The following is a 17,487-nucleotide window of genomic DNA, read 5'->3' as shown; positions in this document are numbered from 1 at the left end:
AAAACATTCGACGGGATAATCGGGGCCGATCTGTTAACACAGGCCGGTGCATCACTTTGCCTTGCTTCCGCCCAACTCAAGTGGGGTAAGGAAGTTGAGAAGATTTCATTCCATAAATGCACCGACGTCAACTTCACTAACGTGGAGTGCACAGATGCACCACCTTTGGTGAAGAAGGCATTTCTGGGGATGATAAGGAGCCGAAAAAACGCCTTCGCAGATCCCAACGAGGCCCTGCCATATAACACATCGGTAGTGGCCACGATAAGGACGGGTAGCGAAGAGCCCATTTACGCAAAATTATATCTATACCCAATGGCGGCAGCAGATTTCGTCAACAACGAAATCCAAGACCTGCTTAAAAATGGTATAATTCAGAAGTCGGTGTCTCCTTATAACAACCCAATATGGGTGTTTGATAAAAAAGGAACCGACGAGGCCGGCAATCAAAATAGACGATTGGTCCTAGACTTTCGTAAACTAAACGAAAGACCTAAAGTCCGGGTATCACCAGATCGTCTTAGCGGAAAATGACCGCGAAAAAACTTCCTTCTCCGTAAACGGAGGGAAGTACGAATTCAAGAGACTTACCTTTGTCTTGAGTAATTCTGCCAGCATCTTCCAGAGAGCCATTGATGACATTCTCAGACAGTAAATCGCCATATAAACGGAGGGAAGTACGAATTCAAGAGACTTCCCTTTGGCTTGAGTAATTCTGCCAGCATCTTCCAGAGAGCCATTGATGACATTCTCAGACAGTAAATCGAAAAGACTGTCTACGTCGACGATGTAATAATCTTCTCAGAAAATGAGAATGGATTGGGTTATAAAAACCATAAGCGATGCAAATATGAGGGTCTCAGTAAAAAAGTCAAGTTTTTTTAAAAAACGCGTTAACTTTCTCGGCTTTATAGTCACCAGCGATGGCACTACCACCGACCCAGAAAAGGTCAGGGCCATAAAAGAGTTCCCTGAACCAAAAACAGTATTTGAGGTTAGATCGTTCCTAGGTCTCGTGAGCTATTACAGACGCTTCATTAAGGACTTTGCAGCCATAGCAAGGCCTATTTCGGATATCTTAAAGGGCGAAAAGTGTAAGCAGACATAGATCGCGACACTTCCAAGTACAATTCGATGAGGCGCAAAAAAAATTCTTTCGAAAAACTGCGGAACATTTTGGCATCCGAAGATGTTATGCTCAGATACCCGGATTACAAGAAGCCATTCCATCTAACGACGGATGCTTCAGCCTACGGTATTGGCGCAGTTCTTTCACAAGAGAACCGTCCTATTACAATGATCTCGAGGACATTAAAGGATAGGGAAATGAACTACGCCACAAACGAAAGGGAATTATTAGCCATCGTTTGGGCGTTGGCCAAGCTGCGACACTATTTATATGCGGTGAAAGATATAACTATCTTCACCGATCATCAGCCATTGTCATTCTTGGTATCAGATTCTAACCCTAACGCGAAAATTAAAAGGTGGAAGGGTCGCCTCGAGGAAACGGGTGCGAAGGTAGTATATAAGCCGGGAAAAGAAAATTTAGTCGCTGAGGCCCTATCTAGGCAGAAAATTTATGCCATAGAAGAACAGGACGAGATTTCCCTCACTCACACCATAGAAACAACGGATAAGCCCCTAAACTGCTTCCAGAACCAACTAGTTCTAGAAGAGGCCCGCTTTCCGCTGAAACGCTCTTTCGTTCTCTTTAAAGACAAGAAACGACATTCGATCAACTTCACCGATAAGGAGTCATTACTCAATGACCTTGCGGATACAATAGTCCCCAGGGGCGTAAACGCCCTCCATTTCGGAGATTCCCGACTACAAAATTCTGGCACTGCAAAAACCGTGTTACAGACATTTTTGGGGTCGAGGAAAGAAGGGAAATCATATTAGCAGAACACAATAGGGCCCACCGGTCGGCCCAGGAAAATGTGAAACAAGTTCTCACAGAGTACTAATTCCCAAAAATGGCCAAACTGGCCAATGAAATTGTCCAAAACTGCAAAACATGCGCGAAAGCCAAATATGATAGGCATCCGAAGAAACAAGAGATTGGCGAGTCACCGTTTCCCTCTCATATAGGAGAAATGCTACACATAGACATTTTCTCGACGGATAAAAAATATTTTCTTACTTGCATTGACAAGTTTTCGAAATTGGCCGTCGTACAGCACGTGCCGTCAAGAACAATTGAGGATTTGAAACCGGCCTTGTTACAGGTCATGAATTTCTTCCCAAAAGCCAAAGTGATTTACTGCGACAACGAGCCATCGTTAAAATCGCACACGATCACTGCCATGCTAGACAACCATTTCGGCGTCAGCATCACCAATGCGCCACCCCTTCACAGTGTATCAAACGGCATGTGGAGCGTTTTCACAGCACTCTACTGGAGCTCGCCAGGTGCCTAAAAATTGACAAGGGGTTAAGTGATACCGTGGAAATAATCTTGGTAGCCACTGCCAGACATAACAAATCAATCCATTCGGTCACCGATAAGAGGCCAGTCGACGTAATACAAGAATATACGGACGACACACAAGAACGGATTGCTGACAAAATCAAGAGGGCCAAGGACGCGCTAAGGTCTAGGGAGAATGCTTCTCGACAAAACAAAGTCTTCGAAGTGGGCGAAAAGGTTTTGGTCAAAACTAACAGAAGGCTTGGCAATGAACTCAATCCCTTGTGTGAGGAAAAAGCCATACAAGCAGACCCGGGGACCACGATTCTCATTGAGGGGAGGGTGGTCCACAAGGACAACTTAAAATGACTCTCTCGCTTAATTTTAAATTTTTTATTATCACCAGCCATTTGGCAAACTTCCATTTAGTAGACATTAAGTCCGTTGCCAAAGGCGCGATGTTTTAGTTTTAGGATAAAAGTAATTGGTGATGGGATAAACCTCAGCGAACAAGAAAAAGCGACCAAAAAAATACATTTCCACAGGTGCAGAGTTTTCATCCTCCTTTCACTGGCATTGGTATCAGCGCACATCACTAACTACTCACAAACAAGGTGGGATATACCCATCATAGATGGAGAGATCTTGGTGTGTGAGGAGCTCGCGTATGTGACCCACTCGGCAAATCTTTCGGAATACATGCGCATAATAGAAGAAATAAGCAGCATGAACGAGATGTTTCCACAGTCTCATATGAGGAGATTGCTAGAAGTGGATACCTCGCACCTTCGAGATACGCTGGATTCGTTGAAAGTCCACCATAGAATCGCAAGGAGATTTAATTTTAGATTTAGATTAGCTCAATGCTAAAGGTAGTAGCTGGGACGCCGGATGCCGGCGATCTAGAAAGAATTAGATTCACAGAGTGGCAGTTGACACAATCAAACAATAGGCAAATCAGAATTAATTCTAGAATACAAAATCGAATTAACCAATTATCATGAACTGTAAATCAATTCCTCCAAACTCATTAAAATAACCAAATAGACACCGGCCATTTATACAAGACACTGCTGGCTAGGAATAGAATACTAATGATGGAGTTACAGAATTTAATTTTGGCTGTAACACTGGCGAAAAACAATATTGTCAGTCCAAGTATCCAAGTATGCAGACTTAAAATCAGTTTGGCTGAAAGAGCCCACATATACCCCCATAGGGGATCTTATGTCCGCATCGTCCGTTAAAATACTACAATCCTCTAACATAATACACTTTATTATTAAATTTCCCATACTGAAATTATCTTGTAAGAAGGTCACTATTTTCCCGGTCACTTGCAAAGGAGTTATGCTGCGGATAACTGACAACATGGTGGCAAAGTGTGGAGAAGAAGTCCATACAATCAAAAACTGCACCCCGACACCGTGGGCTACCTTTTGCCAACTATCAACGAAAGCTCATGCGCCAGAGAACTACACACAGGCGTCCTAGCGCATTGCGAGTCGCAACCAAGCGACCTACACCCGCTTACCCGCGTGGGTGAGGGAATCATCATCATCAATGACCGGCCAGCCAGTGTCACGGTGGACAACGGAACAGAAGTCTACCTACGTGGCACACATCTCATCACCTTCAACGATCGTGTCGTGATAAACGCCACCACCTTCATAAATCACGACAAGGCCGAAACAAGAGCTCCAGGGGTAGCGAGTTCATTGAATAGAGAGATATTCTGAGTCTCCCCTACCTTCACCAGCTGAGTGAACGTAACTTGGAGATCATCAAAGAGTTCGGGAGAGAAATTGATACTAACCATTCACATCGCATAATATTTATCGCAGCAGCGATTTGTTGTGCAATGATTTGTATCGGCATCACCTGTCTACGGTTCATCGGAGCGCGTAGATATGCAATCCAACTAAACGGGATGATTGCTGAGTTAGGACCAACCGAGGATGGCCGGAATCTTGAAAGGGGAGTAGTTAACACAAGCCAACGTACTAGAACAGTTGGCTCAGTGTGCGAAATATGATATAAAAACGTCAAAAGTGCTGACCCGGCATTGGGCCGGAAACTTGTGCGCAGACGGCAATCACAGCATATTTGTGTGGCCGCTGCGATTCTTTTGTTAGCTTTAAAAATCATTTTATATTTTAGTTCGTTTTGAAACCTCATTGAATAAAGAGCACAAGCTCATATGAGAACAACTCCGGCAATAGCCGTTATTCTTTTATTAAAATAAAACTGACTGAGTCCCTAGGCCAGCAGTTAAGAAGGGTAGTCCCCCTTCCATCATAATCTTCTTAATTTATCTATTAAATTGAAATCCCTGCAGCATGAGAGAGCAACGAGCGAGACGTGAACATAAATGAGTCTGGGTGATAAGCCATTTTTATCTGATCTGTAATAACTGTAAAGTCCTGACCCTCGGCATAAGCCATAAACTTCTTTACTTCCAAGACAGCGGCGAAGCATACCTTTTCAGTAACAGTAAAGTGATTGGTACTTCATCTCCTCTACTGTTTGTTTGCATTAATACAATCCCAACAGCTGTATGACTGGCGCCACAGTATATTGAAAAAGGCAATGAAAAATTTCGGAAGTGTAACACGGGAGCGGAACACATCTGAGTCCTTAAACAGTCGAATGCATCCTGAGCCTCCTCTGTTCATTCAAATTTGTGCTTGGACTTTAGGGTATCTGACAGCGGTGTAGAGATTGCTGCATAATGTTTTATGAACCTATGATACCATCCGGTCATTCCGAGGAACTTACGAACCTGCTTTACTGATCGTGGTATTGGAAAATCTTTCACTGCCGCGATTTTCTCGGGCTGAGTACTGATAGTTCCATTTCCGATCAAGTTTCCGAGATACTTAAGCTCTTGTTTTCAAAACTAGCTTTTTCTTTTAAGCGCGAGTTAGTTGGTCTGCAATAATGAATAGCACCTCGAGATGGCGTTCGAACGAGTCGGATATGACCAATATATCGTCTTAATATTTAAAAACTTAATTACGCAACTTTAGTGGTACTATCTTCTCCATTAAACGCGACATATTGCCAGGGGCGTTAGTTTATCCAATGGAAATGACCACGAACACACAAAGCGGACGACCAAGGACTGTAAATGCTGTTTTATCGCCTGAGTTTGTATGAAAAGGGATTTGCCAAGACTTGTAATGTATTCTGCTTTTGGTAATCGACTTAATACGCCATGGATCAACGGCATGGGTTGTGCATCTTTAAATGTAAGCATGTTTACTTTCCTACTATCGGTACACAACCTAACCTTTTCTGGTTTTCTGATCGAAACGACCGGACTGGACCAAGCAGGAACTGCTCGACTCTTGGATAACTCCAAGTGCGATATGTATGGTCGGTAAATTGTGGGGTTCTACTTAATCCATGAGTTTTGGGCTCGCAAGTATATAAATCTTAAATAAAAACCACGTGCGGAAGGTAAGATCGATCAAGGGAAAGTAAAAAAGAATAGATAGGAAAATGGTGGGGGAATTATATCTTTTCTTGATACCCTACATTGAGAGATGGTACTCTAGGGTAGCCGGGCAGTTTTACTCATTAGCTGTTGGTGCTCAGTTGTTGGCCGTCCTAACATGATTACCACGTTCCAAATTAAAGTGGGTTGGCGTTCCCAAAAATAGCTACCGGATAACGACTTAATTTTCTCTACAACGACAAACGAGGGCTGCATCAATTTATAAATATTAATACTATTAATAACAATGGAAAAATGAAAGGTATAAGTGAAAAAGGATAATTACAATTTGATTAGGTATCTATACAGCTGTTCATAAAAATAGCAGTGCTTGGGACTTGTGAGTTTAAGATAAAACATTTCTATGATTGACAGTTTTAATGGTCAAATTTTTTTATAATATCGTTAGGTATTTAATTTCAAACAATTCAACAAACGTTTCACTTTTATCTCTTCAATAGTTTCGAATATATAGATTAAAAAAACATAATAGATAGAAATTCTGGTGTTGGATAGCCTTTGTTAGCCAGCACAGCCTTACGCGACAACCACGTCCACCAGGTCCTGGCAACGTTTAAAGGGAATTTTTGACCATAACTTGCCAAATCTGAGCCTTAGACGTCAGGAAGTTCTGCGACACATATTGTTTAAAGTCCTCCCACAGGTTTTCAATCGGGTTTTAATCGGGAGATGGTGCTGGCCACCGCATTACCTCTTTTCTATTTTGTATATTTTGTACGTATATATGTAAAAAAAAATTATTTTTTTTTAAATGTATCCCTACAAATTTGTATAGTTAATATACGAATAATTTCATTACGTTAAGCGAGTTATAATTTATTAAACATATACAAAGATTAAATGAAATCAATTCATTATAACTTTAAGCATCATGTGTGGAAAAGAAAAGTAATAATATTAGACACCAGTGGATTTACAAAAATTGTACGAAACTTATTTACTAGTATAGCATATCATATAATTATTTTTATTAGCTAGTTATTTTTTCCAAAATAATTTTTCTTGTAATATTTTGTTCATTGTCATAATGAAATATTATTTTACAGTATAAGCAAAACTGAGAGGCTGTGCGGGATAGTCTTATGACTCTCAAACTGTATGCAGTTAGAGAAAGTTGCGGTATTTTCTATTTGTCTTATATTTAGTTCTTATTTTACATTGTTTTTAACTTTTCGTTCTGCACACTCTTCTCTCTATTTCTCCATTTTTTTTACTTTTCTTTTAATTAGTCACCTTCCATCAACACCTAATTTAAAATCACTTAAAATTTATTCATTTGATAAATAATGGTAAAATGGTAATGGGTGCAGCACTTATATTATTATCTTCACGTCCAAAAAATCTTTTGTGAGGGTGTGTGCTACTTTTATTGATTTAATTTCGTTTTTACAATTATAATTTCTTTCAGATTTTAGATCGGCATTAATATTTACATTCTCTTATATCTTTCTATTTTCTCTTGTTATTATAAGTATTAATATTTATAAATTATAGCAGCCCTCGCTTGTCGATTCGATTTGAAGTTAATTAAATTGTCTTATAGTGAAAAAAGAAACACTAAAGCTAGAGAATTGGGAGTCATGCATCGAAAAGGGGATGAGAAAATAAAGTAGTTGTCCGCTAGTTTTTGGATCGCCAACCCACCTTAATTTGGAACGTGGTGATCATGGTAGGGTGGGCAACTGATCTCCAACATCTGCTCAGTAAAACTACCAGGCTACCCTAGAGTACCATCCCTCAATGTAGGGTATAAAGAAAAGATATAATTCCCGCATCTATCCTTTTTATTTTCCTTTATCGATTTAACCTTCCGCACGTGTTTATTTTTAAGATTTATAAACTTTCGAGCGCTGAACTCAAGGATTATTTGGAACCCACCTTTTTACACACCATACATACAGCCGGAACTAGTAAGTGCGACTATCCTTAATTACACAGCCCAGCAGCTCGTGTGGCAAGATCGCGGAATTACCATTGCAGGTTGTATGCTACAACCGTGGTGGAATAACAACCTAAACTCTCTAAGAGATGAAAAAACGGAATTGTCAGATCAACATTTGATACCCGAAAGAATATCGGTAGTCGAGTACTCAGCGAGCCAGGTGACGCACCCACCGCGCATCAAGCAGCCGATAGTATTACCTAATCATTTTTTAACTAGCCATCAAATAAACCACTGATTTTATATTAAAGCTTGGCGTATTTAATAGTTGCGACAAGGATGGGATCAATTATAATGACTTAAATGGCCCAGCATACGTAATCACATGAAAAATAAGGACAGCGATAACGAAAGAAGAGCGCAAGTATACTGCATCGGACGCGAGTATAGGCGCTCATTATTCGAGACTAATGGACATCGTACTTAGAGCGTTTCAACTTGTTCCTGCTGGCAAATGAGGTCAAAAACAAAGAGCGAAAAAAAAACGGTTTTACTCACGCTGTCCGACGTACTGCTAAATGACCAACTAGAGTGAGTGAGCTGGAGTTTAGCGATATTGGAAAATTGGTGACAGATCATTTCGCAGATCATTTCCTTCGCTTATCATTATTACCGCATTCTACCATTTCCATATTTCAATTACATGGCTGCACTGCCCCCATTAGCACGGGACTGTAATTTTGGAGCTGCATTGGACAGAATATTGCGCCGTCGTTTCGTGTGTGGAATGCGAAATGAAAATCTACAAAGAAGTTTTCTGGCAGAGGAAACATTCACTCTACAGATGGTCTTGGATCGTACCATCGCCAGTGAGGCTGCAGGAGCAAGTGCTGCGCCGATGAGGAAATCAGACGAATCGGAGCACACCGAATGCGTACAAGTTATGTGAGGAATCTTAAAACTCCCCACAAATCTCGTGTAGGGGAGTGGCCCAGCAACAGCCGCGATGCAAGGCGGCCAAGGCAAAGCGAAGAGCCCGTGAATTAACGGTAACCCGTTAGGTCTTGGACTCGAGCGGGCCAAGGTCACAGGGGTCGAACGGTAACGGTGCGGATGTCGGACAGGCACAAAGAAGACGCACCGTGAACTAATGGTACCGATTCGAGTCTGGACCTTGGACTCGAGTTGACCAAGGGCACAGAGGTCGACCGGTAACGGTGCGTGCACAAAGAGGATGCACCGTGAACTAACGTTCTCGAAAGGGGAAATAACGGGATCCCCCATATAAAGGGACGGCGCAAGTGCAGCTCGGGCAGTCAGTCTCAACACGCGAGGAGTACGTACGCGTGGATAGTCGAGGAGAGTACCGGTATTCGAGCGGTCAGCGCGCAGTCGGAACGGGGTCTGAAGGCGGAGGAGAGGAGATAGTTAGTGAGACAGCGAGATCGCGTACGGAAGAAGGCGGAGCGTCGGAGTGTTAACGAAGAATGAAAGGAGCAGTGCAAGCATCGGGCGGCAAGAAGCCCGAAGGACGCGGAAGGACGATCACCACAAGCAAGTGGAGATCCTGGGAGTGGAGGAGAAGGATCTAGCGTGTCGTAAGGATCAGTGGAGTCAGTGGCCAGCAAAGGTGGTCCCAGGCCGAGCGTTGCCTCGCCCGTGGACGATACACCCTGCACCATAACATCCTAAATCCGTTCCGGCCGGCAGAAGGACCTTCAGAAGGGAAGGCAAGAACCTGACGTATTCGTGAGGGTCAGTGGTCGGTACAGGTAGTCCAAAGACGAGCGTTGCCTCGCCCAAGGAGGATACACCCTACCCCATAACATCCTAAACCCAAACCGACCGGCGGGTGGTCTTTCAGAGGAGGCGACAGCGACGTAGCGGGTTCGAGAACAACAGTGGAGTCAGTGGTCGGCAAAGGTGGTCCCAGGACGATCGTTGCCTCGCCTAAGGACGACACCGTGCCCCATTACATCCTAGTCCCGGCCGGGCCGACTCGTCGTCCACGTCGACACACACCACACACCGCAGGAGTAGTGAGATCTCCGAAGAAATAATATATGAAACAGTAGAATAAACGGCTATATTAAGAACCCATTGCTCTTCTTTGCTTGGGCAATCATACAAATCATAAATTTGGTGGGACAAATGCACAAACTCTCTGAGCTAGCCGCTTCAATCCGTAGCAAGCGAAATAAGAAAATCAGTTCGTTACAGTAATCCAACCCGTAAATGTAGCACTCTGCCATAGTTAATAAACAAATTTCAATCTCCATCTCAGCAGCATTGCCTTTGCCCTTGTTTTTGTCGCCAACACTTGGCCACCCGTTGTCGCCAAGACTTCGCCGCCATCCGATAAATAACCAACTTAAAGTAAACACAACTTCCACTTAGAGACCAAGCCAGGATCAACTTATTGCTCTTCAATCAAACTGCATCAATCAGCAAATTTCAATTTCACAATACAGAGAAAGACATCACCAGAAAGCTTTTATCCTAAACATAATTGAAAGTTAAAAAAGCTCGAAACAAAGCTTCTGGTCGAGGTTGATTGCGCCGGTTGTGGCGGTCGACATTTAAGGAAACAGTGCCCAAATCTTAAAGCTGTTTGCTACTCATGCGGGATAAAAGGCCATATACAACGCGTCTCTCGCTGTGCAGAATAGCCAAGGGACAACGTAAATACGTTTCATTCTACAGGCGCAGGCCAAAGGATTAAGCCGCGCAGATCGTCTCCTAGGGAATCCGCAATTCATAATATACTGCCGTTGACAACCCAAAAGAGGTCCATATCCATCATTATCAACGGCAGCACCTGTGTATTCGAAAGTGAAGGCATCAACTTTTTACTATATAAGTTCAGACCTTAATAGATGCGAATTGCAGTTAAACGATTTCCAGAAGAATCCAATTCCAGTGAAGGGAGTCATCGATGTTTCTGGTTATTGTCATAGGTTTAGGCTCTCGCTATTCGAATCGAGGGAACATTCTCCATAGCGAGCAATACAGATATTCAGTCAGTTCTTGATGAGTTCCAAGAACTTTTTAGCTCATAATTGGGAAAACTTACTGGACCACCAGTTTCGTTATATGTAGACGCAACCATCAGACACCACGCCTATTGCCGTTTGCCATCAAGGTGTAAACAAAGTATTCTAGAATCAGTTCAATATTCGGAATGGGCAACACCAATTGTACCAGTTATCAAAGAATGGTTCTGTCCTCATTTGCGGGGATTACAAATCAACCCTGAACAAAGCCATATTGCCACCAAATTACGAAGTTGTTTCCGATAATGGCAAGGCGTTCACATCGGAATTCAAATTTTTCTGATTCTGAATCTGATTAGATATTCGCTCTGCTCCTTTTTCCCGTCTACAAACGGGCAAGCCGAACGAATGGTCCAGAGCACCAAAAACTTTCTTAAAAAGTTTGACCGTAATGCAGACATCAACCTGAACTAGGCCAGATACTTGTACCATCAGCATATTACGCCGCATGCGACCACCAACCATTAACCCTCTGAACTACTGCTGAAACGAGAACTTAAACCCTATTTTGACAAGATTCAACCCACCGAAATAGCATACGTCATTATGTTATTTACAAAGCAAAGACGATGCTAATGACAATATTTATATTGCAGGCACCCCAGTGTGGATCAGAAACTATGCTACAGGTCCCAAGTGGATCAAAAGATGGGTCGCGACATAAACCGGAGTAGACGACGTCTTGAAATATACGAGCCATCGGGGTGTTAATGAGTGTTGTGTATGTTCAAAGTAGCGCACACAACTTATCAGAACTCACATACACAGCATCCTTAACCCTTTCACAAACACAAGCACTCCCAACAAATTAAAAATAACAGAGCTTTCCTGTAAAAACTTATCCGAAACAGACACAAACTTTTCCCAAACCTTTATACAACAAAAGCAAACTTCACTTAACAATATTCAAAATCACACATACATCATCAGTAAAAGAGCGGACATATCTAGAATTTTCAGCAAAACTAAACACACTAAAAGGTAACAAACCTGGACTGGACAGATTTAACTATGCTATAATAAAAAAAAGGACATTCCCCAAGCCTACAAAAAAAGCCTAATAATACCAATTGCAAAATCAGACGCAGACAAATCCATGCTAAACTCATACCGGCCTACCTCACTGAACTCATGCTTATCAAAAATTCAGGATAAAATAATAGCTAAGAGACTGTGGTGGTTTGTGTTAAACGACAAACAAATTCATAACAGTCAAACTGGTTTCAAGAAAGGGAAATCGGCCTCAGACAATCTACTGAATAAACAACCTATTATCTCGAGCTATCTCTAGAAGAAACCATACATCTATACTATCACTAGATTTTGCAAAATCGTTCGACTGTATAGGGATACACTCTATCCTAAACCAACTTGTAGCTTGGAAAACTAGACCCAAAATAATAAACTACACTAAAAAATATTTGACTAATAGAAAAGACGAGAGAATGCTATAGTCGAGATCCCCCACTATCAGATACCCGTTACTCAGTGTGAAGTTTTTGCAATTTTTTTTTTTTGTGTTATCTTTTGCAAATCGATAGAAATTGCAAGACTAATATAAATCTAAAAAAATATCAACACGTGGCAACATGGGTCAACCCTTTAGCTTTTATAGTTCCTGCGATTTCGACGTTCATACGGACAGACGGACAAGGCTAGATCGACTCGGCTATTGATCCTGATCAAGAACATATATACTTTATATGGTCGGAAACGCTTCCTTCTTCCTGTTACATACTTTTCAACGAATCTAGTATACCCTCTTACTCTACGAGTAACGGGTATCCGTGCGAACCTCACGTCTCTGCAACTATAATCTCTCTAAAATTGACACAACACTCACGACCCTGAAATTTTTTCATAGACCTATATTTATACAGATGAATCTCAAACAAACGAAATTACTTACGAAACTGAACTTATCTAACGGCACATCCTAGCCGACGTCTCATCAGTCTTCACAGCAAAGCTTCTAACCAAAATAAAAGAGGAAAATTCTGCATAGGATAAAAAATTGTCGATCTCACGAAGAGACCAAATATAAATCACACATCTCAGACTCGGACACACTCAAATAATACACAAGCACTACCTCGTCCAAACCCAACAGACAACATACCCGTTCTGCAACGACAACCTATCACTAGAACACCTGTTGTCCATTTGTATCCATCTTAGGAACCATAGAAGCAACATTTTTAATAATACCATCCCAAAAGAGCTCCTTTCAAATCCCACACCATCAAACATATTAAATATCCTTAAATACATTAAAGTCAAAAATCCGTACCACCATATATAATGTAACTTTACCAAGATTACTCTATCCATCTCTATCCATGAAAACAAGGAAACACCAAATATTATATATATACATAGCTCTAATTAATTATCTAGCTCTTAATTTAAATTAAAGGTTAGCTTATAATAAAATTTAAAAAAAATTTGTATGTACAAGTGTGTATGTAAAATAGATAGCGCCTTAGAATGAAGTCGTGGGTTGAACGGTGTTCTTAAATTCAAACAGATTTTAGCCCTCTTCTCCGTTTTCCATCTCTCCGTCGCATGCACTGCCCAAAAACGAGCGAGCGATCAGCTTGTCGCCGCTGTCCCGCACATTGCACTATGGTCCAGAATTCGTTTTTTATTTTTTACATAAAGTCTAAATTTCTATGTCAATATATCGTCCTTTAGCAATTATTTTCTAATAGAAAATTGATCATATAAATAAAGCCCAAAATTGATCGAAAGCTTGACTAAATCTTTTTATGAGCATTTAAAGGTGTTAAACAGCTGATTGAGAGAAGGTAATTCCTACCAAATTATTAGCTTACTTGTGCACCTGATACGATTGTTGAGTACCCTAGTGTGTGAGCAGCGGGGGGGTTTTGTACCGGCGACTGAAGCTATTATGTTAGCTTAGGGCGACCAGAGACATGCTCTTAAGGAAAGTAGTCATAGGAAGGGTAGGGCAATCCGCAAAACACAATTACACCAATGTTTCGCTAGCAACAAATGCCTTTCCTCTTCTAGAACTATCTTTTTCCGAATATATTAATTTCCTTCCTCCGATTTTGTATTCTAGCAAGCACACTCAATCCTCTAAAATATTCATTAATCTTTCTATCACCCCCAAACGGCAACGAGCTCGAGACAGATTCTAAAGCGTGCACCAGCCAGTACAGGTTCCCGTGTCTTCCATCAATTTATTTCGTTACACATAAAGCGCACAGCAAACCAAAATAACAGACATACTTCTTATTATAAACATGTGAAAATTTGGTAGGTATTTTTTGTAAAAAACAACAAACATAAAAATTGAGCATAACCGAATAAGTAAATCGGTTTAAAAAATTTTAGAATATTCATACCCCAATATGGGTCTAATAGATTCTAAGAAAGTGGACTCCCGATCTAAAAATAGTGAATACCTTATGAGGTATAATTATTATATATTATTATTATTATATATTTCCTTAGAAATACAAGAAAAACAATTAGTTTCCAAAAACGAAAAATAGAAAACGATTTAAGAAGATTTATAAATATTTATGTTAAAATAGGAAAAAAAATTATTTAAGTGTTGAAATTGTAACTGAAAAAATAAAAAAGAAGAGAGAAAGGTATAGTCAAGTTCAACGACTCTCAGATAGCCGTTACTCCGCTAGTCGGAATGAGAACACGACATTTCATCACGTTTCAGGGTTATCGTTAGATATTGGGGAATAAAATGAGAAAAAATTTAAAAATTCTTCAAAAGTGTTGGCGTGACTGTTTTGGCCATTTTGTAGGTCAGTGTGTTTTTGGTATATCTATAGAAATTGGCAAGAGAAACAATAAAAAGAAGAATAAGAAAATATTTTTAAAATTATTTTTAAAACTTTACAATAACTGTCGATATTGTATGTATGATGTATATCATCATGTATGTATATAATTTAATTTTAATGTGCGTGTTTAATCCCAGAGAGGTCCAAAGGGTGGGATCGGTGCAGCCTCCTGGTGCGTTGACTGGAGTCCAGCAGGTTTTGTACCAGGTTGTTTGGGTGGTCTTGAAGCCTCTGCATGTACTGCCTGCTGCTTTTCTTAATCTCATCCTTCACCCAGGGGAAGCTGAGGACCTCGTGGATAGTGGCATTATCGTGGAAAGGGTGAGCGTTGGTGACGGTGCGGAGCGTTTTGTTTTCGAAGGTCTGGATAATGTTGATGTTACATTTCGATGCAGTGCCCCACAGTTGAATGCCATACGTCCAGATTGGCCTTATGATCGCTTTGTAGATGAGGAGCTTAGTGGAAGTCGGTAGCTTAGATCGTCTGCCCATCAGCCAGTAGAATTCACGGACTCGGTTCTCCGCCTGTTTCCGCTTCTTTAGCAGGTGTGGTCTCCATGTAAGTCTCCTGTCCAGTGTAAAGCCAAGATAATTTGGATTGGCTACCTCTGGGATTGGGGACCCGTTGAGACTGACTGGAGGGCAAGTGCCGCGCCGAGTAGCGAAGGTGGTGGCGGTTGACTTGTCGCTGTTTACCGATATATTCCATCTCTTGTGCCACGTGTTCAGTAGATCTAGTTGCTCCTGCATAGTCTGGGAGGCCTCTGCTGGGGTATCTGCTGTTGTTAGGAACGCAGTATCATCGGCGTAAGTGGCTGCCATAATGTACTGCCTCGGTATCACCGGCAGGTCGGCCGTATACGCATTGTAGAGGAGCGGACCGAGAACGCTTCCTTGGGGAACTCCTGCACGGGCTTCATTGACGCCTGAGCGCGCTTCTCCACACCTGACGGCGAACCTTCTGCCCTCCAAGAACGACTTCAAGAACTTGAAATATGGCTGGGGCAGGCCGTTTTTGAGCTTCAGGAGGAGACCGGGGTGCCAAACACAATCAAAGGCTTGCTTAATGTCCAGCATTACTGCTTGGCAGTATTTCTTATTCTCAAAGGCGTCCAGGATATATTGCGCTACTCGGTGGCCTTGCTCTGGTGTCCCGCGGCGGCGCCTAAAGCCAAACTGGTGATCAGGGATCAGACCAGCCTCCTCAATCACCGGCAATACTCTGCACAAAAATACTCTTTCGAGTATCTTGGAGAGTACTGGCAGTAAGCTGATCGGGCGGTAGGAGGCGAGATTGGCTTCATGTTTACCAGGCTTCAGGATCATAACTACTTCGGCGCGTTTCCATGATGAAGGGAAGTGCCCCAATTGCAAGCACTTATTTATTATGGTCGTGATTAGTGACTTGCTAATAGGGGGTAGGAGCTTTATAGCAATGGCATTGATGGCATCATCGCCTGGAGCCTTGTGTTTACCCATTGCCGCTATTAAATTGCTGATCTCCTCTTCCGTGGCTTGGGGTATCGACTCGGAGTCAGAGAGAGGTTCTGTCAGGAGCCTGGGTGTTTCGGCTGCTTCATTTGGGGAACATCCATTGGCTGGTGAGAAGACTTCCTCTAAGTGCTCGGCGAATGCGTTGGCTCTTTCGGTCTCGGTTCTGCACCATGAGTTGTCTTGTCTTCTGATGGGCGGGATCCTCTTCAGTGGCCTCTTGATGTGCTTGGTAACATTCCACAGGTTGTGGTGGGGATCACCCGGTGCGAGATTACCAACAAAGCTGTCGAGGGCCTCCTTCCTCAGCCTAACCAGAGTTTCCTTCAGCTCCTTGGTGGCTCTGTTGAGAACTGTTTTGTCTCTAGGGTTCCTGGAGAGGAACCAAACCCGTCGGAGACGCCTTTTCTCTGAGCTCATTAACCCGCGGATTCCAAAAGTGGAATCTCTACTGCTGTCCCTCGGGTGGTTAGAGAACCTTGGAGCAGCGTGAGCTGCTGCCTCCTGAATTTGCGGTGAGGTGAGGTTCGCAACGGCCGCATCGATAAGTTCAGGGGTATCCAATGGTGGGTTAGTGACTGTCGTGTTGTTCAGCCAGTGGTGGTATTTGCTGATGTCGAACGTTTTGAAGATTAACTTTTTACCCGCGGATCTCATTATGGCTGAGCCGTAGACCGAAACGGCAATGGCACTATGGTCCGAGGGAAGGTCTTCCACCTCTCTGGTCTGGATTCTTGCCGGGTCCAGGCCGCCAGAGATCGCAAAGTCCAAGATGTCTGGAGTTTTTGCAGGGTCAGTGGGCCAGTATGTTGGCGTTCCAGTTTCGTGGCAATTGAGGTTGCGGGAGATAACCTGCCTGCACAGCGCGCGTCCTTTTGGATTGCATACTCTGGAACCCCACCAAGTGTGCTTGGCGTTAAAGTCTCCTCCTATGACGAATTTTGGGCCGAGGCTGTCCAAAAGCGAAGAGAAGCAATCGTCCGTGGCTCTACATCTGGGTGGGCAGTAGGCAGCGGCTAAGGTAATGTCTCCGTGGGTGGTGCTTACCGATATTCGGGCGCATTGCACCCAATCCTCTTGAATGGGTGGTTGGGTGTCGAATTTGATGCTGCTGCAAATAAGGATGGCGGCGCCGCCGCGTGCTGAACCATTTGGGTGGATGGCTGACACGAGGTCATACCCCCTTAAGGTGAAGTAGGACCTGTCTGAAAAATGGGTTTCGGATATGAGGAGAATATCTGCTTGGTTGGTCTTGCAATAAAGCTCGACCGCGGGCCTGTTGTTGATCAGGCCGTTTG

This window comes from Drosophila simulans, unplaced genomic scaffold, assembly GCF_016746395.2.
Source record: "Drosophila simulans strain w501 unplaced genomic scaffold, Prin_Dsim_3.1 Segkk87_quiver_pilon, whole genome shotgun sequence".
In the NCBI taxonomy this organism is placed as follows: domain Eukaryota; kingdom Metazoa; phylum Arthropoda; class Insecta; order Diptera; family Drosophilidae; genus Drosophila; species Drosophila simulans.
The sequence above is the reverse complement of the archived record's forward strand: the minus strand, read 5'-3'. Positions refer to the sequence as shown.